This window comes from Sebastes fasciatus, chromosome 1, assembly GCF_043250625.1.
Source record: "Sebastes fasciatus isolate fSebFas1 chromosome 1, fSebFas1.pri, whole genome shotgun sequence".
NCBI lineage: Eukaryota > Metazoa > Chordata > Actinopteri > Perciformes > Sebastidae > Sebastes > Sebastes fasciatus.
Genome location: NC_133795.1, coordinates 43,286,139 through 43,299,531, shown reverse-complemented (window position 1 = coordinate 43,299,531; position 13,393 = coordinate 43,286,139).

Sequence of the window (13,393 nt, the reverse complement as noted above, 5' to 3'; positions counted from 1 at the left end):
GAACTAAACATTCCGTAATGTTAACATAACGCATTCTAAAATCCAAACTGAACATTCCGGAATTGTAACATAACACATTCTGAATTCCGAACAAAACATTCCGGAATGTTAACATAACACATTCTAAAATACAAACTGAACATTCCGGAATTGTAACATAACACATTCTAAAATCTGAACTTAACAGTCCGGAATGTTAACAACACATTCTAAAATCAGAATTTAACATTCCGGAATGTTAACATAACACATTCTAAAATCCAAACTGAACATTCCGGAATTGTTATTCCGTAACACATTCTGAATTCGAAACTAAACATTCCGGAATGTTAACATAACACATTCTAAAATCCAAACTGAACATTCCGGAATTGTAATTCCGTAACACATTCTGAATTCCGAACTAAACATTCCGGAATGTTAACATAAAACATTCTAAAATCCAAACTGAATATTCCGGAATTGTAATTCCGTAACACATTCTGAATTCAAAACTAAACATTCCGGAATGTTAACATAACACATTCTAAAATCCGAACTGAACATTCCGGAATTGTAACATAACACATTCTAAAATCTGAACTTAACATTCCGGAATGTTAACAACACATTCTAAAATCAGAATTTAACATTCCGGAATGTTAACATAACACATTCTAAAATCCAAACTGAACATTCCGGAATTGTAATTCCGTAACACATTCTGAATTCCGAACTAAACATTCCAGAATGTTAACATAAGACATTCTAAAATCCACACTGAACATTCCGGAATTGTAACATAACACATTCTAAAATCCAAACTTAACATTCCGGAATGTTAACATAACACATTCTAAAATCCAAACTGAACATTCCGGAATTGTAACATAACACATTCTAAAATCTGAACTTAACAGTCCGGAATGTTAACAACACATTCTAAAATAAAATTTAACATTCCGGAATGTTAACATAACACATTCTAAAATCCAAACTGAACATTCCGGAATTGTTATTCCGTAACACATTCTGAATTCGAAACTAAACATTCCGGAATGTTAACATAACACATTCTAAAATCCAAACTGAACATTCCGGAATTGTAATTCCGTAACACATTCTGAATTCCGAACTAAACATTCCGGAATGTTAACATAACGCATTCTAAAATCCAAACTGAACATTCCGGAATTGTAACATAACACATTCTGAATTCCGAACAAAACATTCCGGAATGTTAACATAACACATTCTAAAATACAAACTGAACATTCCGGAATTGTAACATAACACATTCTAAAAACTGAACTTAACATTCTGGAATTTTTATTCCGTAACACATTCTGAATTCGAAACTAAACATTCCGGAATGTTAACATAACACATTCTAAAATCCAAACTGAACATTCCGGAATTGTAACATAACACATTCTAAAAACTGAACTTAACATTCTGGAATTTTTATTCCGTAACACATTCTGAATTCGAAACTAAACATTCCGGAATGTTAACATAACACATTCTAAAATCCAAACTGAACATTCCGGAATTGTAACATAACACATTCTAAAAAATGAACTTAACATTCTGGAATTGTAATTCCGTAACACATTCTGAATTCCGAACTTAACATTCCGGAATGTTAACATAACACATTCTAAAATCTGTACTTAACATTCCGGAATTGTAATTCCGTAACACATTCTGAATTCCGAACTAAACATTCCGGAATGTTAACATAACGCATTCTAAAATCCAAACTGAACATTCCGGAATTGTAATTCCGTAACACATTCTGAATTCCGAACTAAACATTCCGGACATGATAACATAACACATTCTAAAATCAGAACTTAACATTCCGGAATTGTACTTCCGTAATACATTCTGAATTCCGAACTAATAACATAACACATTCTAAAATCCAAACTGAACATTCCGGAATTGTAACGCAACACATTCTAAAATCTGAACTGAACATTCCGGAATTGTAATTCCGTAACACATTCTGAATTCCGAACTAAACATTCCGTAATGTTAACATAACGCATTCTAAAATCCAAACTGAACATTCCGGAATTGTAACATAACACATTCTGAATTCCGAACAAAACATTCCGGAATGTTAACATAACACATTCTAAAATACAAACTGAACATTCCGGAATTGTAACATAACACATTCTAAAATCTGAACTTAACATTCCGGAATGTTAACAACACATTCTAAAATCAGAATTTAACATTCCGGAATGTTAACATAACACATTCTAAAATCCAAACTGAACATTCCGGAATTGTAATTCCGTAACACATTCTGAATTCCGAACTAAACATTCCGGAATGTTAACATAACGCATTCTAAAATCCAAACTGAACATTCCGGAATTGTAACATAACACATTCTAAAATCTGAACTTAACATTCCGGAATGTTAACAACACATTCTAAAATCAGAATTTAACATTCCGGAATGTTAACATAAGACATTCTAAAATCCACACTGAACATTCCGGAATTGTAACATAACACATTCTAAAATCCAAACTTAACATTCCGGAATGTTAACATAACACATTCTAAAATCTGAACTTAACATTCCGGAATGTTAACAACACATTCTAAAATCAGAATTTAACATTCCGGAATGTTAAGATAAGACATTCTAAAATCCACACTGAACATTCCGGAATTGTAACATAACACATTCTAAAATCCAAACTTAACATTCCGGAATGTTAACATAACACATTCTAAAATCCAAACTGAACATTCCGGAATTGTAACATAACACATTCTAAAATCTGAACTTAACAGTCCGGAATGTTAACAACACATTCTAAAATGAGAATTTAACATTCCGGAATGTTAACATAACACATTCTAAAATCCAAACTGAACATTCCGGAATTGTTATTCCGTAACACATTCTGAATTCGAAACTAAACATTCCGGAATGTTAACATAACACATTCTAAAATCCAAACTGAACATTCCGGAATTGTAACATAACACATTCTAAAAACTGAACTTAACAATCTGGAATTTTTATTCCGTAACACATTCTGAATTCGAAACTGAACATTCCGGAATTGTAACATAACACATTCTAAAAAATGAACTTAACATTCTGGAATTGTTATTCCGTAACACATTCTGAATTCCGAACTAAACATTCCGGAATGTTAACAAAAGACATTCTAAAATCCAAACTGAACATTCCGGAATTGTTATTCCGTAACACATTCTAAAATCTGAACTTAACATTCTGGAATTGTAATTCCGTAACACATTCTGAATTCCGAACTAAACATTCCGGAATGTTAACATAAGACATTCTAAAATCCAAACTGAACATTCCGGAATTGTAATTCCGTAACACATTCTGAATTCCGAACAAAACATTCCGGAATGTTAACATAACGCATTCTAAAATCCAAACTGAACATTCCGGAATTGTAACATAACACATTCTAATATCTGAACTTAACATTCCGGAATGTTAACAAAACATTGTAAAATCAGAACTTAACATTCCGGAATGTTACCATAACACATTCTAAAATCCAAACTGAACATTCCGGAATTGTAATTCCGTAACACATTCTAAATTCCGAACTTAACATTCCGGAATGTTAACATAACACATTCTAAAATCTGTACTTAACATTCCGGAATTGTAATTCCGTAACACATTCTGAATTCCGAACTAAACATTCCGGAATGTTAACATAACGCATTCTAAAATCCAAACTGAACATTCCGGAATTGTAATTCCTTAACACATTCTGAATTCCGAACTAAACATTCCGGACATGATAACATAACACATTCTAAAATCCAAACTGAACATTCCGGAATTGTAACGCAACACATTCTAAAATCTGAACTGAACATTCCGGAATTGTAATTCCGTAACACATTCTGAATTCCGAACTAAACATTCCGTAATGTTAACATAACGCATTCTAAAATCCAAACTGAACATTCCGGAATTGTAACATAACACATTCTGAATTCCGAACAAAACATTCCGGAATGTTAACATAACACATTCTAAAATACAAACTGAACATTCCGGAATTGTAACATAACACATTCTAAAATCTGAACTTAACATTCCGGAATGTTAACAACACATTCTAAAATCAGAATTTAACATTCCGGAATGTTAACATAAGACATTCTAAAATCCACACTGAACATTCCGGAATTGTAACATAACACATTCTAAAATCCAAACTTAACATTCCGGAATGTTAACATAACACATTCTAAAATCTGAACTTAACATTCCGGAATGTTAACAACACATTCTAAAATCAGAATTTAACATTCCGGAATGTTAACATAAGACATTCTAAAATCCAAACTGAACATTCCGGAATTGTTATTCCGTAACACATTCTGAATTCCGAACAAAACATTCCGGAATGTTAACATAACACATTCTAAAATCCAAACTGAACATTCCGGAATTGTAACATAACACATTCTAAAAACTGAACTTAACAATCTGGAATTTTTATTCCGTAACACATTCTGAATTCGAAACTGAACATTCCGGAATTGTAACATAACACATTCTAAAAAATGAACTTAACATTCTGGAATTGTAATTCCGTAACACATTCTGAATTTCGAACTAAACATTCCGGAATGTTAACAAAAGACATTCTAAAATCCAAACTGAACATTCCGGAATTGTTATTCCGTAACACATTCTAAAATCTGAACTTAACATTCTGGAATTGTAATTCCGTAACACATTCTGAATTCGAAACTAAACATTCCGGAATGTTAACATAACACATTCTAAAATCCAAACTGAACATTCCGGAATTGTAATTCCGTAACACATTCTGAATTCCGAACAAAACATTCCGGAATGTTAACATAACGCATTCTAAAATCCAAACTGAACATTCCGGAATTGTAACATAACACATTCTAATATCTGAACTTAACATTCCGGAATGTTAACAAAACATTGTAAAATCAGAACTTAACATTCCGGAATGTTACCATATCACATTCTAAAATCCAAACTGAACATTCCGGAATTGTAATTCCGTAACACATTCTAAATTCCGAACTTAACATTCCGGAATGTTAACATAACACATTCTAAAATCCAAACTGAACATTCCGGAATTGTAACATAACACATTCTAAAATCTGAACTTAACAGTCCGGAATGTTAACAACACATTCTAAAATGAGAATTTAACATTCCGGAATGTTAACATAACACATTCTAAAATCCAAACTGAACATTCCGGAATTATTATTCCGTAACACATTCTGAATTCGAAACTAAACATTCCGGAATGTTAACATAACACATTCTAAAATCCAAACTGAACATTCCGGAATTGTAACATAACACATTCTAAAAACTGAACTTAACATTCTGGAATTTTTATTCCGTAACACATTCTGAATTCGAAATTAAACATTCCGGAATGTTAACATAAGACATTCTAAAATCCAAACTGAACATTCCGGAATTGTAACATAACACATTCTAAAAAATGAACTTAACATTCTGGAATTGTAATTCCGTAACACATTCTGAATTCCGAACTAAACATTCCGGAATGTTAACATAAGACATTCTAAAATCCAAACTGAACATTCCGGAATTGTAATTCCGTAACACATTCTGAATTCCGAACAAAACATTCCGGAATGTTAACATAACGCATTCTAAAATCCAAACTGAACATTCCGGAATTGTAACATAACACATTCTAATATCTGAACTTAACATTCCGGAATGTTAACAAAACATTGTAAAATCAGAACTTAACATTCCGGAATGTTACCATAACACATTCTAAAATCCAAACTGAACATTCCGGAATTGTAATTCCGTAACACATTCTAAATTCCGAACTTAACATTCCGGAATGTTAACATAACACATTCTAAAATCTGTACTTAACATTCCGGAATTGTAATTCCGTAACACATTCTGAATTCCGAACTAAACATTCCGGACATGATAACATAACACATTCTAAAATCCAAACTGAACATTCCGGAATTGTAACGCAACACATTCTAAAATCTGAACTGAACATTCCGGAATTGTAATTCCGTAACACATTCTGAATTCCGAACTAAACATTCCGTAATGTTAACATAACGCATTCTAAAATCCAAACTGAACATTCCGGAATTGTAACATAACACATTCTGAATTCCGAACAAAACATTCCGGAATGTTAACATAACACATTCTAAAATACAAACTGAACATTCCGGAATTGTAACATAACACATTCTAAAATCTGAACTTAACAGTCCGGAATGTTAACAACACATTCTAAAATCAGAATTTAACATTCCGGAATGTTAACATAACACATTCTAAAATCCAAACTGAACATTCCGGAATTGTTATTCCGTAACACATTCTGAATTCCGAACTAAACATTCCGGAATGTTAACATAACACATTCTAAAATCCAAACTGAACATTCCGGAATTGTTATTCCGTAACACATTCTGAATTCCGAACTAAACATTCCGGAATGTTAACATAACGCATTCTAAAATCCAAACTGAACATTCCGGAATTGTAACGCAACACATTCTAAAATCTGAACTGAACATTCCGGAATTGTAATTCCGTAACACATTCTGAATTCCGAACTAAACATTCCGGAATGTTAACATAACGCATTCTAAAATCCAAACTGAACATTCCGGAATTGTAACATAACACATTCTAAAATCTGAACTTAACATTCCGGAATGTTAACAACACATTCTAAAATCAGAATTTAACATTCCGGAATGTTAACATAACACATTCTAAAATCCAAACTGAACATTCCGGAATTGTAATTCCGTAACACATTCTGAATTCCGAACTAAACATTCCGGAATGTTAACATAACGCATTCTAAAATCCAAACTGAACATTCCGGAATTGTAACATAACACATTCTAAAAACTGAACTTAACAATCTGGAATTTTTATTCCGTAACACATTCTGAATTCGAAACTGAACATTCCGGAATTGTAACATAACACATTCTAAAAAATGAACTTAACATTCTGGAATTGTAATTCCGTAACACATTCTGAATTTCGAACTAAACATTCCGGAATGTTAACAAAAGACATTCTAAAATCCAAACTGAACATTCCGGAATTGTTATTCCGTAACACATTCTAAAATCTGAACTTAACATTCTGGAATTGTAATTCCGTAACACATTCTGAATTCGAAACTAAACATTCCGGAATGTTAACATAACACATTCTAAAATCCAAACTGAACATTCCGGAATTGTAATTCCGTAACACATTCTGAATTCCGAACAAAACATTCCGGAATGTTAACATAACGCATTCTAAAATCCAAACTGAACATTCCGGAATTGTAAAATAACACATTCTAATATCTGAACTTAACATTCCGGAATGTTAACAAAACATTGTAAAATCAGAACTTAACATTCCGGAATGTTACCATAACACATTCTAAAATCCAAACTGAACATTCCGGAATTGTAATTCCGTAACACATTCTAAATTCCGAACTTAACATTCCGGAATGTTAACATAACACATTCTAAAATCCAAACTGAACATTCCGGAATTGTAACATAACACATTCTAAAATCTGAACTTAACAGTCCGGAATGTTAACAACACATTCTAAAATGAGAATTTAACATTCCGGAATGTTAACATAACACATTCTAAAATCCAAACTGAACATTCCGGAATTATTATTCCGTAACACATTCTGAATTCGAAACTAAACATTCCGGAATGTTAACATAACACATTCTAAAATCCAAACTGAACATTCCGGAATTGTAACATAACACATTCTAAAAACTGAACTTAACATTCTGGAATTTTTATTCCGTAACACATTCTGAATTCGAAATTAAACATTCCGGAATGTTAACATAAGACATTCTAAAATCCAAACTGAACATTCCGGAATTGTAACATAACACATTCTAAAAAATGAACTTAACATTCTGGAATTGTAATTCCGTAACACATTCTGAATTCCGAACTAAACATTCCGGAATGTTAACATAAGACATTCTAAAATCCAAACTGAACATTCCGGAATTGTAATTCCGTAACACATTCTGAATTCCGAACAAAACATTCCGGAATGTTAACATAACGCATTCTAAAATCCAAACTGAACTTTCCGGAATTGTAACATAACACATTCTAATATCTGAACTTAACATTCCGGAATGTTAACAAAACATTGTAAAATCAGAACTTAACATTCCGGAATGTTACCATAACACATTCTAAAATCCAAACTGAACATTCCGGAATTGTAATTCCGTAACACATTCTAAATTCCGAACTTAACATTCCGGAATGTTAACATAACACATTCTAAAATCTGTACTTAACATTCCGGAATTGTAATTCCGTAACACATTCTGAATTCCGAACTAAACATTCCGGACATGATAACATAACACATTCTAAAATCCAAACTGAACATTCCGGAATTGTAACGCAACACATTCTAAAATCTGAACTGAACATTCCGGAATTGTAATTCCGTAACACATTCTGAATTCCGAACTAAACATTCCGTAATGTTAACATAACGCATTCTAAAATCCAAACTGAACATTCCGGAATTGTAACATAACACATTCTGAATTCCGAACAAAACATTCCGGAATGTTAACATAACACATTCTAAAATACAAACTGAACATTCCGGAATTGTAACATAACACATTCTAAAATCTGAACTTAACAGTCCGGAATGTTAACAACACATTCTAAAATCAGAATTTAACATTCCGGAATGTTAACATAACACATTCTAAAATCCAAACTGAACATTCCGGAATTGTTATTCCGTAACACATTCTGAATTCCGAACTAAACATTCCGGAATGTTAACATAACACATTCTAAAATCCAAACTGAACATTCCGGAATTGTTATTCCGTAACACATTCTGAATTCCGAACTAAACATTCCGGAATGTTAACATAACGCATTCTAAAATCCAAACTGAACATTCCGGAATTGTAACGCAACACATTCTAAAATCTGAACTGAACATTCCGGAATTGTAATTCCGTAACACATTCTGAATTCCGAACTAAACATTCCGGAATGTTAACATAACGCATTCTAAAATCCAAACTGAACATTCCGGAATTGTAACATAACACATTCTAAAATCTGAACTTAACATTCCGGAATGTTAACAACACATTCTAAAATCAGAATTTAACATTCCGGAATGTTAACATAACACATTCTAAAATCCAAACTGAACATTCCGGAATTGTAATTCCGTAACACATTCTGAATTCCGAACTAAACATTCCAGAATGTTAACATAAGACATTCTAAAATCCACACTGAACATTCCGGAATTGTAACATAACACATTCTAAAATCCAAACTTAACATTCCGGAATGTTAACATAACACATTCTAAAATCCAAACTGAACATTCCGGAATTGTAACATAACACATTCTAAAATCTGAACTTAACAGTCCGGAATGTTAACAACACATTCTAAAATGAGAATTTAACATTCCGGAATGTTAACATAACACATTCTAAAATCCAAACTGAACATTCCGGAATTGTTATTCCGTAACACATTCTGAATTCGAAACTAAACATTCCGGAATGTTAACATAACACATTCTAAAATCCAAACTGAACATTCCGGAATTGTAACATAACACATTCTAAAAACTGAACTTAACATTCTGGAATTTTTATTCCGTAACACATTCTGAATTCGAAATTAAACATTCCGGAATGTTAACATAAGACATTCTAAAATCCAAACTGAACATTCCGGAATTGTAACATAACACATTCTAAAAAATGAACTTAACATTCTGGAATTGTAATTCCGTAACACATTCTGAATTCCGAACTAAACATTCCGGAATGTTAACAAAAGACATTCTAAAATCCAAACTGAACATTCCGGAATTGTTATTCCGTAACACATTCTAAAATCTGAACTTAACATTCTGGAATTGTAATTCCGTAACACATTCTGAATTCCGAACTAAACATTCCGGAATGTTAACATAAGACATTCTAAAATCCAAACTGAACATTCCGGAATTGTAATTCCGTAACACATTCTGAATTCCGAACAAAACATTCCGGAATGTTAACATAACGCATTCTAAAATCCAAACTGAACATTCCGGAATTGTAACATAACACATTCTAATATCTGAACTTAACATTCCGGAATGTTAACAAAACATTGTAAAATCAGAACTTAACATTCCGGAATGTTACCATAACACATTCTAAAATCCAAACTGAACATTCCGGAATTGTAATTCCGTAACACATTCTAAATTCCGAACTTAACATTCCGGAATGTTAACATAACACATTCTAAAATCTGTACTTAACATTCCGGAATTGTAATTCCGTAACACATTCTGAATTCCGAACTAAACATTCCGGACATGATAACATAACACATTCTAAAATCCAAACTGAACATTCCGGAATTGTAACGCAACACATTCTAAAATCTGAACTGAACATTCCGGAATTGTAATTCCGTAACACATTCTGAATTCCGAACTAAACATTCCGTAATGTTAACATAACGCATTCTAAAATCCAAACTGAACATTCCGGAATTGTAACATAACACATTCTGAATTCCGAACAAAACATTCCGGAATGTTAACATAACACATTCTAAAATACAAACTGAACATTCCGGAATTGTAACATAACACATTCTAAAATCTGAACTTAACAGTCCGGAATGTTAACAACACATTCTAAAATCAGAATTTAACATTCCGGAATGTTAACATAACACATTCTAAAATCCAAACTGAACATTCCGGAATTGTTATTCCGTAACACATTCTGAATTCAAAACTAAACATTCCGGAATGTTAACATAACACATTCTAAAATCCGAACTGAACATTCCGGAATTGTAATTCCGTAACACATTCTGAATTCCGAACTAAACATTCCGGACATGATAACATAACACATTCTAAAATCCAAACTGAACATTCCGGAATTGTAACGCAACACATTCTAAAATCTGAACTGAACATTCCGGAATTGTAATTCCGTAACACATTCTGAATTCCGAACTAAACATTCCGTAATGTTAACATAACGCATTCTAAAATCCAAACTGAACATTCCGGAATTGTAACATAACACATTCTGAATTCCGAACAAAACATTCCGGAATGTTAACATAACACATTCTAAAATACAAACTGAACATTCCGGAATTGTAACATAACACATTCTAAAATCTGAACTTAACAGTCCGGAATGTTAACAACACATTCTAAAATCAGAATTTAACATTCCGGAATGTTAACATAACACATTCTAAAATCCAAACTGAACATTCCGGAATTGTTATTCCGTAACACATTCTGAATTCAAAACTAAACATTCCGGAATGTTAACATAACACATTCTAAAATCCGAACTGAACATTCCGGAATTGTAATTCCGTAACACATTCTGAATTCCGAACTAAACATTCCGGAATGTTAACATAACACATTCTAAAATCCAAACTGAACATTCCGGAATTGTTATTCCGTAACACATTCTGAATTCCGAACAAAACATTCTGGAATGTTAACATAACACATTCTAAAATATAAACTGAACATTCCGGAATTGTAACGCAACACATTCTAAAATCTGAACTTAACATTCCGGAATGTTAACAACACATTCTAAAATCAGAATTTAACATTCCGGAATGTTAACACAACACATTCTAAAATCCAAACTGAACATTCCGGAATTGTAATTCCGTAACACATTCTGAATTCCGAACTAAACATTCCAGAATGTTAACATAAGACATTCTAAAATCCACACTGAACATTCCGGAATTGTAACATAACACATTCTAAAATCCAAACTTAACATTCCGGAATGTTAACATAACACATTCTAAAATCCAAACTGAACATTCCGGAATTGTAAAATAACACATTCTAAAATCTGAATTTAACAGTCCGGAATGTTAACAACACATTCTAAAATCTGAATTTAACATTCCGGAATGTTAACATAACACATTCTAAAATCCAAACTGAACATTCCGGAATTGTTATTCCGTAACACATTCTGAATTCGAAACTAAACATTCCGGAATGTTAACATAACACATTCTAAAATCCAAACTGAACATTCCGGAATTGTAACATAACACATTCTAAAAACTGAACTTAACATTCTGGAATTGTAATTCCGTAACACATTCTGAATTCCGAACTAAACATTCCGGAATGTTAACATAACACATTCTAAAATCCAAACTGAACATTCCGGAATTGTAACATAACACATTCTAAAAACTGAACTTAACATTCTGGAATTTTTATTCCGTAACACATTCTGAATTCGAAACTAAACATTCAGGAATGTTAACATAACACATTCTAAAATCCAAACTGAACATTCCGGAATTGTAACATAACACATTCTAAAATCTGAACTTAACAGTCCGGAATGTTAACAACACATTCTAAAATGAGAATTTAACATTCCGGAATGTTAACATAACACATTCTAAAATCCAAACTGAACATTCCGGAATTGTTATTCCGTAACACATTCTGAATTCGAAACTAAACATTCCGGAATGTTAACATAACACATTCTAAAATCCAAACTGAACATTCCGGAATTGTAACATAACACATTCTAAAAAATGAACTTAACATTCTGGAATTGTAATTCCGTAACACATTCTGAATTCCGAACTAAACATTCCGGAATGTTAACAAAAGACATTCTAAAATCCAAACTGAACATTCCGGAATTGTTATTCCGTAACACATTCTAAAATCTGAACTTAACATTCTGGAATTGTAATTCCGTAACACATTCTGAATTCCGAACTAAACATTCCGGAATGTTAACATAAGACATTCTAAAATCCAAACTGAACATTCCGGAATTGTAATTCCGTAACACATTCTGAATTCCGAACAAAACATTCCGGAATGTTAACATAACGCATTCTAAAATCCAAACTGAACATTCCGGAATTGTAACATAACACATTCTAATATCTGAACTTAACATTCCGGAATGTTAACAAAACATTGTAAAATCAGAACTTAACATTCCGGAATGTTACCATAACACATTCTAAAATCCAAACTGAACATTCCGGAATTGTAATTCCGTAACACATTCTAAATTCCGAACTTAACATTCCGGAATGTTAACATAACACATTCTAAAATCCAAACTGAACATTCCGGAATTGTAACGCAACACATTCTAAAATCTGAACTGAACATTCCGGAATTGTAATTCCGTAACACATTCTGAATTCCGAACTAAACATTCCGTAATGTTAACATAACGCATTCTAAAATCCAAA